A 9,662-nucleotide genomic window follows, 5' to 3' on the forward strand; every position below is an offset into this window, starting at 1 on the left:
TATCGGGAAGCTAGCTGCAATCACTGGATGGGATCTTTACGCCCCCTGACCTGTTTCAGGCTTATTTTTAGAAGGTCTCGCTAGAGAGGAAAGCAGGGAGAATGCACTTTCAAGTTGCATCAGGATTATTACTGACAACCTAAAAGCCATGCTGATCACTCTTTCTAGGAGGTATCTGCAGTGTTGTTACTAGGCTGCCCAAGTGCCACGAATGAGTTGACCTAGGCCAGGACAGTTCAGTGTCTCGGTTCTGGATTCTTGTTCACTTCTTGTTCTCCTACTTCATGTCTGTGCTGTTTCATTTTGTTTGGAGAAGAGATCGGCCCATGCTTTGGTTCAGTTAAGGAGGGCATTGCATGGTCACTTTAGTTTGGGGCATCAGCAGGGGACATCTGCAAAGTAGCCAGCCATGTGGATAAAACTGCTAACGACTCTTGACTCTTGCAAGTTCAGACATACTAAAGGCAGAAGGGACTAATCTGACCAGCTACATCCCACAGGGCAGAGAATTTCACCTAGTGTTTCCTGCAGTGCCCATGGTTTCTAGTTGAGGTACACCAAATCGTTTTCTCAGGAAGGTGCTCGGTCTTGCTTTAGACGCTTCAAATGGTAGGGGGGGGCACTGCCTCTTGTTCCTGGATCACGCTCCAGGATCTGTACCTTGCTTCTAGAAGGCATTTCTTTGATGTCAGCTTGCAGCCGGATCCTGTTAGGCCTTTGTCTGCCTATATTCGAGTCCTCTTCTCTCAAAAGCCTTGTCCTCAGAGTGCATACTTGTAGCCCATGATCAAGCCACCTATTAAATTTGTTCTTTGTTAAACTGAAATAGGTTGTTTCTCTTGCCTTTTTACTGGAGGTTAGGTTGTCCAGACCTCAGAGATTTTATCTCTTTCTCTAAACCGTTTCAATGTGTCAAGGTTTATTTTAAAGAGAGGATACCAGAACTGGACACAGTGTTTCAGTAATGGGTTCAGTAATTGCTGTAGGGCTTTTTATAAGGCCCATCAACTTCTACTTGATATTTCTCTGCATTTGCCACCTCTGTCACCACATTGTGCTTGTCAGTCCTGTTCAGCTGACACCCCCCCGTCCCATTCTGAGCAATTATTTTACAGTATAGTGTCCCCTCCTATTGGTGTGGCCTATGCTTTCTGTTCCTAGATGTATTTCCTTGTATTTAGCTGTCTTACTCTAGACTGTTACCCTGTTCACTGCATGCTGGTGTGGGGAGAGATGCCTGCCAATTGAGATGGGGCTCAGGCAGATGTATGAAGTGGAGAATTTCCACCTCCCTTCCTCTTCTCACTCCCCTCTCGGTGTCAGGCTCCAGAGTTCCCTTACTGAACAGTTTGACTTTGCAGAATAATACCAAGTATCATTGTAGGATTCCCTGTTTGCACCAAAGGGGCGTGAGCCAATTTGCTTCATCTCAAAGAGAAATGGCCTGGAGGTGTTGCACACTAGAATAAGCTTGGGGGCTCCAGAAGTTTTAATGTTAAGGTGTAGAGCTGGGGTGGCAGCAGATTCGAACTCAGACAGAGGTGATGTTGCTGTCTGTGGTGGTACGCTGTATCGGAAGCCCTTCTTTCGGTGCTTTAGCTGCACGCCTGTTGTTGGGTAACTACTAATACCTACTCATAAAATGCTCTTCTAAAGCAGGAGATTTCACTGCTGCTTGAACATAATATTGTGCTTAGGCTGGTTTCTTTTAATGCTTTGTACATGTGTGATTACAGCTGCTCTTTGGAAGAGATTTGTCAAGGCTCTAAAGGTCAGAAACATTAGTTGTACTGATAGCTACTGCTGAAGCCTTTAACGGAAAGTTCACAAGAGAGATCTAGGGGAGCCTTTGAGGTTCCAGGGGCAAGAGTTAATAGGTCTGTGGCTTTCTAGATTTTCGCTCAGGCTTTCGTGCATTGCACTTTAGGCCCTGCCTTGTTTCCTATCGAGGAAACCGGAGGTCTGTTGGTGTTAGTCATGTCACTGAAAGGGAAAAACACTCTTACTATAGTTTGTACAGATTTCTGTGTTCCCCTTTGAGCAACCTGTCAATAGACACTTAGCATGGTTAAGGGGCTTGCTTGGAACTAGTGGAGGCCTCTTATGCACAATAGATCAATCTGAAAACTGTATGTATGTCTGATTTGCTGGAACAAGTCTGGTCTCTACTGTTGGCACAGAAGGGCCAACTTCATCCACGAGCTATTATCCAAGGTTGCTAAATGAAACTGCAGAAACTAGTTTGACTTTCTGCTAATCAGCCCAGCTAATAGGAGACGTAGAGTGAAGGAAGAGATGAGAACACACTTGTGAATAATTAACATTTTATAGAAATACACACAACGTAGGAGACGTCTAGGCATGGTAGAAACTCTTCAGGTTCCTTTTAATCTCTTCTGCCACCTTCCATAATCAGGAAAAAACCGAGCTGCTGAAACAAGTGAATTGAAGCCTTCTGCTTTTGCTAACTGCTGTGACCATTTTGATATCTCAATTTTTGTTTTACTTGCCAAGTATTTTTCAAATAGCTTTAACAGATTTTTTTCTCGGGAAGAGTAGCAAGTTGTTATACAACTTTAGGTATTAGTCATTCTTATGTGTTCATAGGCGTAGAAGATCTGAAGTTTTTGATCTAGAGAAAACAGCTAACCAGTAAGAATGGGAAGGTAGTGGGTCTTCAGTATATTTGAAGAATTCATTGTGTTCAGCTGTCTCCACTGTGGCAGTGGTTTACAAAAGATTGTATTTAGAATCCATACAACAATAATAGCTGGTTCTTGAATACACAAATACGCAAGGTAGGCATTGCTTGGGTAGCTTTCTTCTGGCAACATTGATGATTTGATTTGTATTCAAACTGTGTGAGCAGATTACTTACTTTTCTCGACCTATTGAAATGAATAATCATGCTTTTATTTGGACTGCTAGAATCTTACAGCAAATAGAGGCAGAAGGGTACCATAGACATCCGCAGTGAGAGAATTTGAATTTTTGAAACATCTGTGACATGGACAGCAATAGATATCTATAGTCTTGTAGGATCCTTCAACATTCACTTTGTTCTGAAATGCAGTTCCTGATTTGTCAGATGGTGTAAATAGATTTCATAGACATAGATTTCATAGACATCAGGGCTGGAAGGGACCTCAGAAGATCATCGAGTCCAGCCCCCTGCCCAAAGGGCAGGAAGTCAGCTGGGGTCATAGGATCCCAGCAAGATAAGCATCCAGTTTCATCTTGAAGGTGTTCAATGAAGGCGCTTGAACCACCTCCGGTGGCAGGCTGTTCCAGACCTTGGGGGCTCGGACAGTAAAGAAGTTCTTCCTTATGTCCAGCCTGAAACGATCTTGAAGTAGTTTGTGACCATTCGACCTCGTCATCCCTTGGGGCGCTCTGGTGAGCAAATGTTCCCCCAGATGCTGGTGGTCACCCCTGATAACTTGTAGGTGGCCATCAGATCACCCCTGAGCCTGCGCTTTTCCAGGCTAGAGAGCCCCAGGGCTCTCAGCCTGTCATCGTAGGGTCTGCTTCCCTGACCTCTGATCATGCGCGTGGCTCTTCTCTGCACTCTCTCAAGCTTCTCCACATCCTTTTTGAATTGTGGAGCCCAAAACTGGACACAGTACTCCAGCTGCGGCCTCACTAAGGCCGAGTACAAGGGGAGAATGACGTCCCGGGATTTGCTTGAGAAGCATCTATGGATGCAAGCCAGCGTTTTGGTCGCTTTACTAGCCACAGCATCGCATTGCAGGCTCATGTTCATCTTGTGGTCAACGATGACCCCCAAGTCTCTTTCTTCCATAGTGCTAGCCAACATAGCACTGCCGAGCCTATAAGGATGCTGCGGGTTTTTTTCCCCAAGGTGGAGAACCTTGCATTTATCGGCGTTGAACACCATCAGATTCTCGCCCGCCCACTTGCTGAGCCTGTCCAGGTCAGCCTGGATCACCCGCCTGTCTTCTGGTGTGGATGCTTTGCCCCAAAGTTTGGTGCCATCGGCGAACTTGGCCAGTCCGCTTCTGACTCCAGTGTCCACATCATTAATGAAGATGTTGAACAGTATGGGTCCAAGGACAGAGCCTTGGGGGACCCCACTGGTCACAGGCCACCGCGATGAGTGACTTCCATCGATTACTACTAGTAATCATAATAGTATGATAAAAGCAATTTAACAAAGGTAAAAAAAAAGAAATTGTGAGTCTAAGCAAAAACATTTAAGCAACAGAACATTGTTTAAACAAATGACAACCTGGATGTTCGCACTCTCTTCACTGGAGCTCTGTAAATACTTTATATGAAAAAAGAGATGGCTGTTTTTACGCTTTTGGGGTTTAAAAAAGGAAAGTGGGGGGCTTTCTCTTTCTCTGCCTCTTGACAGCCTGCTAGTTGCTGCTTTTGGTAAAGACGCAACAGAAGCTTTGGATATATACCTTTCTAATCTTTCTTTCCATCCAAAGAATAAAATATAACAACTTGACTTTGAGGTCAAGTAGATATAGACTAGCCAAAGTGTGTGTATGTGCATCTGCATCTTCTTTGATTAGTCTGTAAGGTGCAAATCTGCCCCGATGTCTACATGGTATGACTTACAGAGCTCCTTAAAATTATTAACCAAAATTTTCCATATTTTTTGACAATCCAAGAGCTCTGTCCATTTGCAGCTTACAAACTCAGGGTGTTTGTCAGAAGGTGGGGCTCCTTCATATTTTGATTCTCCCCCTGCCCCACCTCCCCAGCTCATTCATAGTTAGGATAATCTGACTGCTGTTGAAATCTTTCCCATAGACTCCATAATGCCTCCTTAGTAGTTTAAGATTGCTGACTCCTGGTTTTTTAAAAAACAATACTGACAAATACAAGTCAGACCCTTAACAAAAATGAGCATGTTGAGCTGTGAAGATGCCAGTGACACAATTAGAGTATAAGTATTATCACTCTTGTTTTGCTTTATTGGAGTCTAATTTCCATGTGCTTGGTTGTATTAAAATAAATCGCAATGCATCCTCTGTGTGCTCTTCCTATTGGCATAAGCCTGACAGTGGTCAGCAGTAAATCCCACTGCACAGAGGCTTTTCCAGCCAGTGCAGATGGGACAAGCCTGCCTTCAGCTCTGCTGGAGAAATTGTGATTAAGACTTCGTTTGCTATTGCAGATGGAAACCACTGGCTGGATTTTTCTGTTACAGGTACCAGCCTTGACTCTCTTATACTGAAAAAAACAAAACAAAAACTTGGGGGTGCTCTTTGGCCCATTTGTGAAAACTAATTTTGCTTGCAAAGCAGAGGGGAAGGTAATCTCTCTTTTTGCAGAGGTGAATGTCTACAAATATTGCCAGGAGGTTGGTAACTCATAGGTCAAAGGGATATGTAATGCCATTGTCTCATGGCATTGCACTCCCGTTACCCTTTCTTTTATTTTCTTGAAACTTAACCTGCTGTCACAATATATGAACATGGATTTCCTTTTTCAACACCAAGGAGCATGAAACAATGGTGGTATTCAGGTTATGGCATGTTGCATGAAGCTGCATGAGTAATTTCATTAGACTAACCCCAACATGTTTGAGGCACTGCAAAAAATATTTTCAGACGTGTTCAAATTCACTAACCATGCATCTTTGAGTTGCTCATTTGAGATAATGGTGCTTATCTGGAAGTATAAGTTTATCAGTCCCTTGTGCATTCCTGAGTGTGCATCCTTTATATAGTACCCTTGAAGACCCCTCATTGAAATCCATTCTTTCCCTTAAATTCTGTATTGTAGTGAAACAGATGAGCACGGTGCATCTGCATGTATTTGGTGGGGGGGGAAGCACGTGCTTCTCCCTGAAGAGAATTTCAAATGAGCCTGTGACTAAACCAGCAGCTAAATTCAGTGTTGATTCCATAGGTGTCTTGCTTCATTTTGGATCACCATCAAATCTGAATTAATGCAAGTTAGTGTCTGCTAAATCAAAATATACTTGTATTGCTTTGCAGCTTAAAGGCCTGCTCTCTTTGTATTTACTTTTCAAATTCATTCATTACATGTTCTTAGCATAATGATAAAAGCTTCTGTGTGTGCTTATCATCATCATCATACCATGCGCTACATGGATACCTATAGCTATACCTATACATGCACATGCCACTGCACTTTAAATAGGTTGTGGAAATAGACAGATTTTTCCATATATATATTTTTTTAAACGGAGATTTTTGGGGGGGTTTTTCCCCCTTCACGGAAAACTAGGATCCCTGTTTATCATACACCTTGTGTCACAATGAAAGTTCTGCATCTGACGTAGTTATTAAAACCATATCTAGTTTTATACTTTTTACTCAATGCCATCAGTCTGTTATGTCATCTTCTGACTTGCTTTTGGACCGAGTCAGTTGTTTTGGATCGGAACTTCCTGATTTTTTTTAAAGTGATATAAATATCCATATTTAACCTTAACATGGGCAAGTATTAATAATTTGAATTTTTTTTTCCAAATTCACTTTGTGTGGTTGTAAAGTGTTTTCATTTTCAGAGCGCTAGATATCCAACTTCTTTTCAATAAAGGTGTAAGGGATGCTTTTATGAAGGAACTGCAAGTACGCCAAGTAATTGCCTAATCCCAGACTTTTTCAGAGCAGATGTAAGCAAAAAGCATGCCATGCACTGTAAATCTGGGAAGCCTACAGATTTTTGTCAGTGGATGCAGCAAAAAGAATCAATAACTCATCATTGGACAAGGGCTGGTGACGATGCATTTTGCATTACCTTGCATCTGCTGGAGAAGAGAGGCTGGTAGGAAGACTTCAAACGGCTGGAGTAGAACTGAGTCCACTTACCTAGAGTTTCTCTCTTACTATGTTAACATTATAAAGAACCACAGCAGTTTCTCAGCCCGTCTTAAACCAAAACCTGATGTCCTTGAACACTTTATTTCCTTTTATTTTTATGCCACAGTTTCATTGCAAAGTAAATTTAAAATTCTACCGTTTTGATATCGTATTGCAGAATGACCTAGTTGATTTGTAGCTGCAGTTAACTTTTGAAGACGCAGTTCAGGGTTGTATGGATTACACGAACAGTCATCAGTGTGCGCTTGCAGAAAGAAGACAGCAACAGGGAATGCAGTCATGCATTAGCTTCTGAAGCACAAAGTTTTCAACAGAATGCAACTCTAAGGAAAAGTTGGATGGGGAAACTCTTTCTTACTTTCCAACAGGTTAGTGTAATGTGTACTTTTTAAACCGGTGACCCCTAAAATGTACTCAAATAGGTGGATGTTGAGGTCTAAACAGCTACCTTGAATAGTTGCTTTCCCAGCTGCCAAGTGTACTGACTTTTTGGTTTCAGAACAATTGGAAGATCTTGTGTACTACACACATACATTTAGCAGGCCAAGTCTGCTTTATGGGACATGTTTGACATCACTCTTCTACAGTAAATTCTTTGTCTAAATAGAAACATTTTGAATTACTACAGAATATAGCTAGTTTCTTCCTTACAGTGTTAGCAAAAATTGAAACTGTAACACTTGGTGCCTTTGCGCAGTATATGCATAAGCTTAAATTCATGTTGTGTATATCTTAAAATATTACTGGAGGATTAAATACAATCCTACGTGAACGTCTTGCCCAAGAAAGGGAACGTCGGATAGAATCTGTTGTGAAAATTGCATTTTTTGTAGTTCACGGTACAGGATTTCTTTTGACTTCTTGTAGCAGTTTGGCTGATAGATTACCCTGGTGCTTCCCAGGCAGTAGAATAAAGTGTTCCTGGACTTCCAGAGTGGGAGAATTGAAGTTCAGCTACGATTTTTGTTTTAGTTTATTTGCTTGCTTTTTCTGCAAGTTAGAACTTCTTTTTAAATAAAGCCATTCTTATAATGGAAATTGTTTTCACTCATAAGCTTCCTTAAAGGTAAAAGGCGCTATATGAATGCGAGGCATGCCCTAATATCCTGTATCATGAGCTTCCCCCTTCACAATTGCACAGTATCCCTCCAACGCTCCAGGAATTGCTTGCATGAAAGAGGGGTGTTTGCCCAGTCTTTGATGTAACAGTCTCTTTCTCTCCTTTTAACATGAACAGGACAAGAGATTAACCAGTATCCTTTCTACTTCCCCTCTCGCCTCACCCTCCCATCTGTTCATCACTTCCTGAAAAATACTCTTTGGCTCCAGCATTTTCTTTCTCTGGCCCTGCCTAGGCTTCCCTGTTGCCTGGTCCTTTCCCCAGCATCTTTCCTTCCTATTAGGTTGCCCTATTCCTTTTGAGGTTTTTTTTGTTTTGTTTTGTTTTGTTTTTTCCACCTGGTGGCTGACGGCTCCACTCCAGCTAGTAACCAGTGGCAAGGGGAGGTGGTTTGGGCCCTGTGCTTAGTGTTCATTCCTCCAGTGCTAGAGTTTCCCTTTGTTCCAGTCCAAGAATGCACCGAGAGGTGCACCGAGAGGTGCACCGAGAGGTGCACCGAGAGGTGCACCGAGAGGTGCTTCGAGCAACTCTTGGGGATCTTCCAGTTCCCTTTGCCCAGTGACCTGGGAATTTGCAAACCCCTCCTCAGATGACCAGGGCTCCTATCATTGCTTGGGTACCATTCACCTAGAAATCGGACTTTCCCTAGGTCTGCCTAGGTTGCAGTCACCCTGTTGTGTTGAGGCAAGGCCCGTTCAGAGGCAGACCTTCAAGTGCCACTTCCTATCCTTAACAGGAGCAGCATGGCATAAGACTGCAACAGAAGACGGCTGTAAGGCATGAACACCGAATCCGACTGGGATTCACAAGGTGAATGAAGTTTTGATAAGCTGTCACATTGTGAAAATAGGCGGGTGTAAGACTGTAATGGCTGCGTTGTGGAGAAACAGCATGGAGAGAGCGATGCCCACAGCTCAGTTTATCCATTGGGATCTTGTGATGGAAAAGGTTGGGAGCACGAATCTTTGTGAGGCAGTGGATAAGTGCAAATGTGAGTCGGAGACTGAAGTAAAAGGGTCAACCTAGCAAAATTACTGTGACTCTGTGGAACATGAGACTGGAAAGAGCACCTTGCTCTGCATTCGGGAATGGACAAGGTCACTGTAAATGTCTCCTAATTACCATGGAGGTTGGGCTGGTTACTTATACTCATTGCACTGACACAGAGAAGTGGTAGGCTAGAGCAGAGCCTTCGTTTCTAGGGGCTGGTCGTGCCTGCACACTATTCATCTCAACACAGAAGAGAGAAATGAGAATGGGTCTCGAGTGGGTGCGGGTACCCCTCGAGGGTCACGGAGGTGAATGCAGTGTTTCCTGGAACACTTCGGAGAGGAACCACCTTGGCTGTTTTCCTCTTGTTCACTCACTGCTGGCTTTTGTTCACATACAGTTCTGGGTTTTCATCTGCTGTGGCGTGGGCTGTGCCTGTTTTGCTTCCTGTGAAGGGGTTGGTGATGCAGAGATCCCTCCCTGCCTTGGACTTCTTGGAAACTCCTGCTTTCAGTCACTAGCTTGTATAACATGGGAACTTGATTGGGCTTTCGAGGTTTGAAGGTGCATGTATATTTGTATTCATTCTGTAGCCCAGTCGCATCTTTCTCCTGGTGTGATCATGAGAGTTGCTTTAATCCAACAGATTGGGCGGAGGACCCTTTACGTTACTTGGTCAGTCTGCTCCATGCTTGTATGTTAGATGAAGTATTTCCACTGAG

General features: G+C 43.2%; 1 protein-coding gene across 4 annotated transcripts in view; it reads left to right on the forward strand.

Moving 5' to 3' along the window:
- Nucleotides 1–9,662, forward strand: part of ANKRD11 (ankyrin repeat domain 11) — a 186,490-nt gene that overhangs the window by 17,064 nt on the left and 159,764 nt on the right. The window contains exons 1-3 of one of the 4 annotated variants that reach the window (XM_014521897.2): nt 4,153–5,935; nt 6,988–7,198; nt 8,687–8,760. The exons of 1 other annotated variant lie outside the window; for it this stretch is intronic. The gene's annotated coding sequence lies outside the window, so the exon portion shown is untranslated. Of the gene's footprint in view, nt 1–4,152; nt 5,936–6,411; nt 7,199–8,067; nt 8,084–8,686; nt 8,761–9,662 lie in introns of those variants that run through there. 2 more of the 4 variants (XM_025209149.1, XM_025209150.1) reach the window with 2 other exon arrangements.

This window comes from Alligator sinensis, unplaced genomic scaffold, assembly GCF_000455745.1.
Source record: "Alligator sinensis unplaced genomic scaffold, ASM45574v1 scaffold255_1, whole genome shotgun sequence".
NCBI lineage: Eukaryota > Metazoa > Chordata > Crocodylia > Alligatoridae > Alligator > Alligator sinensis.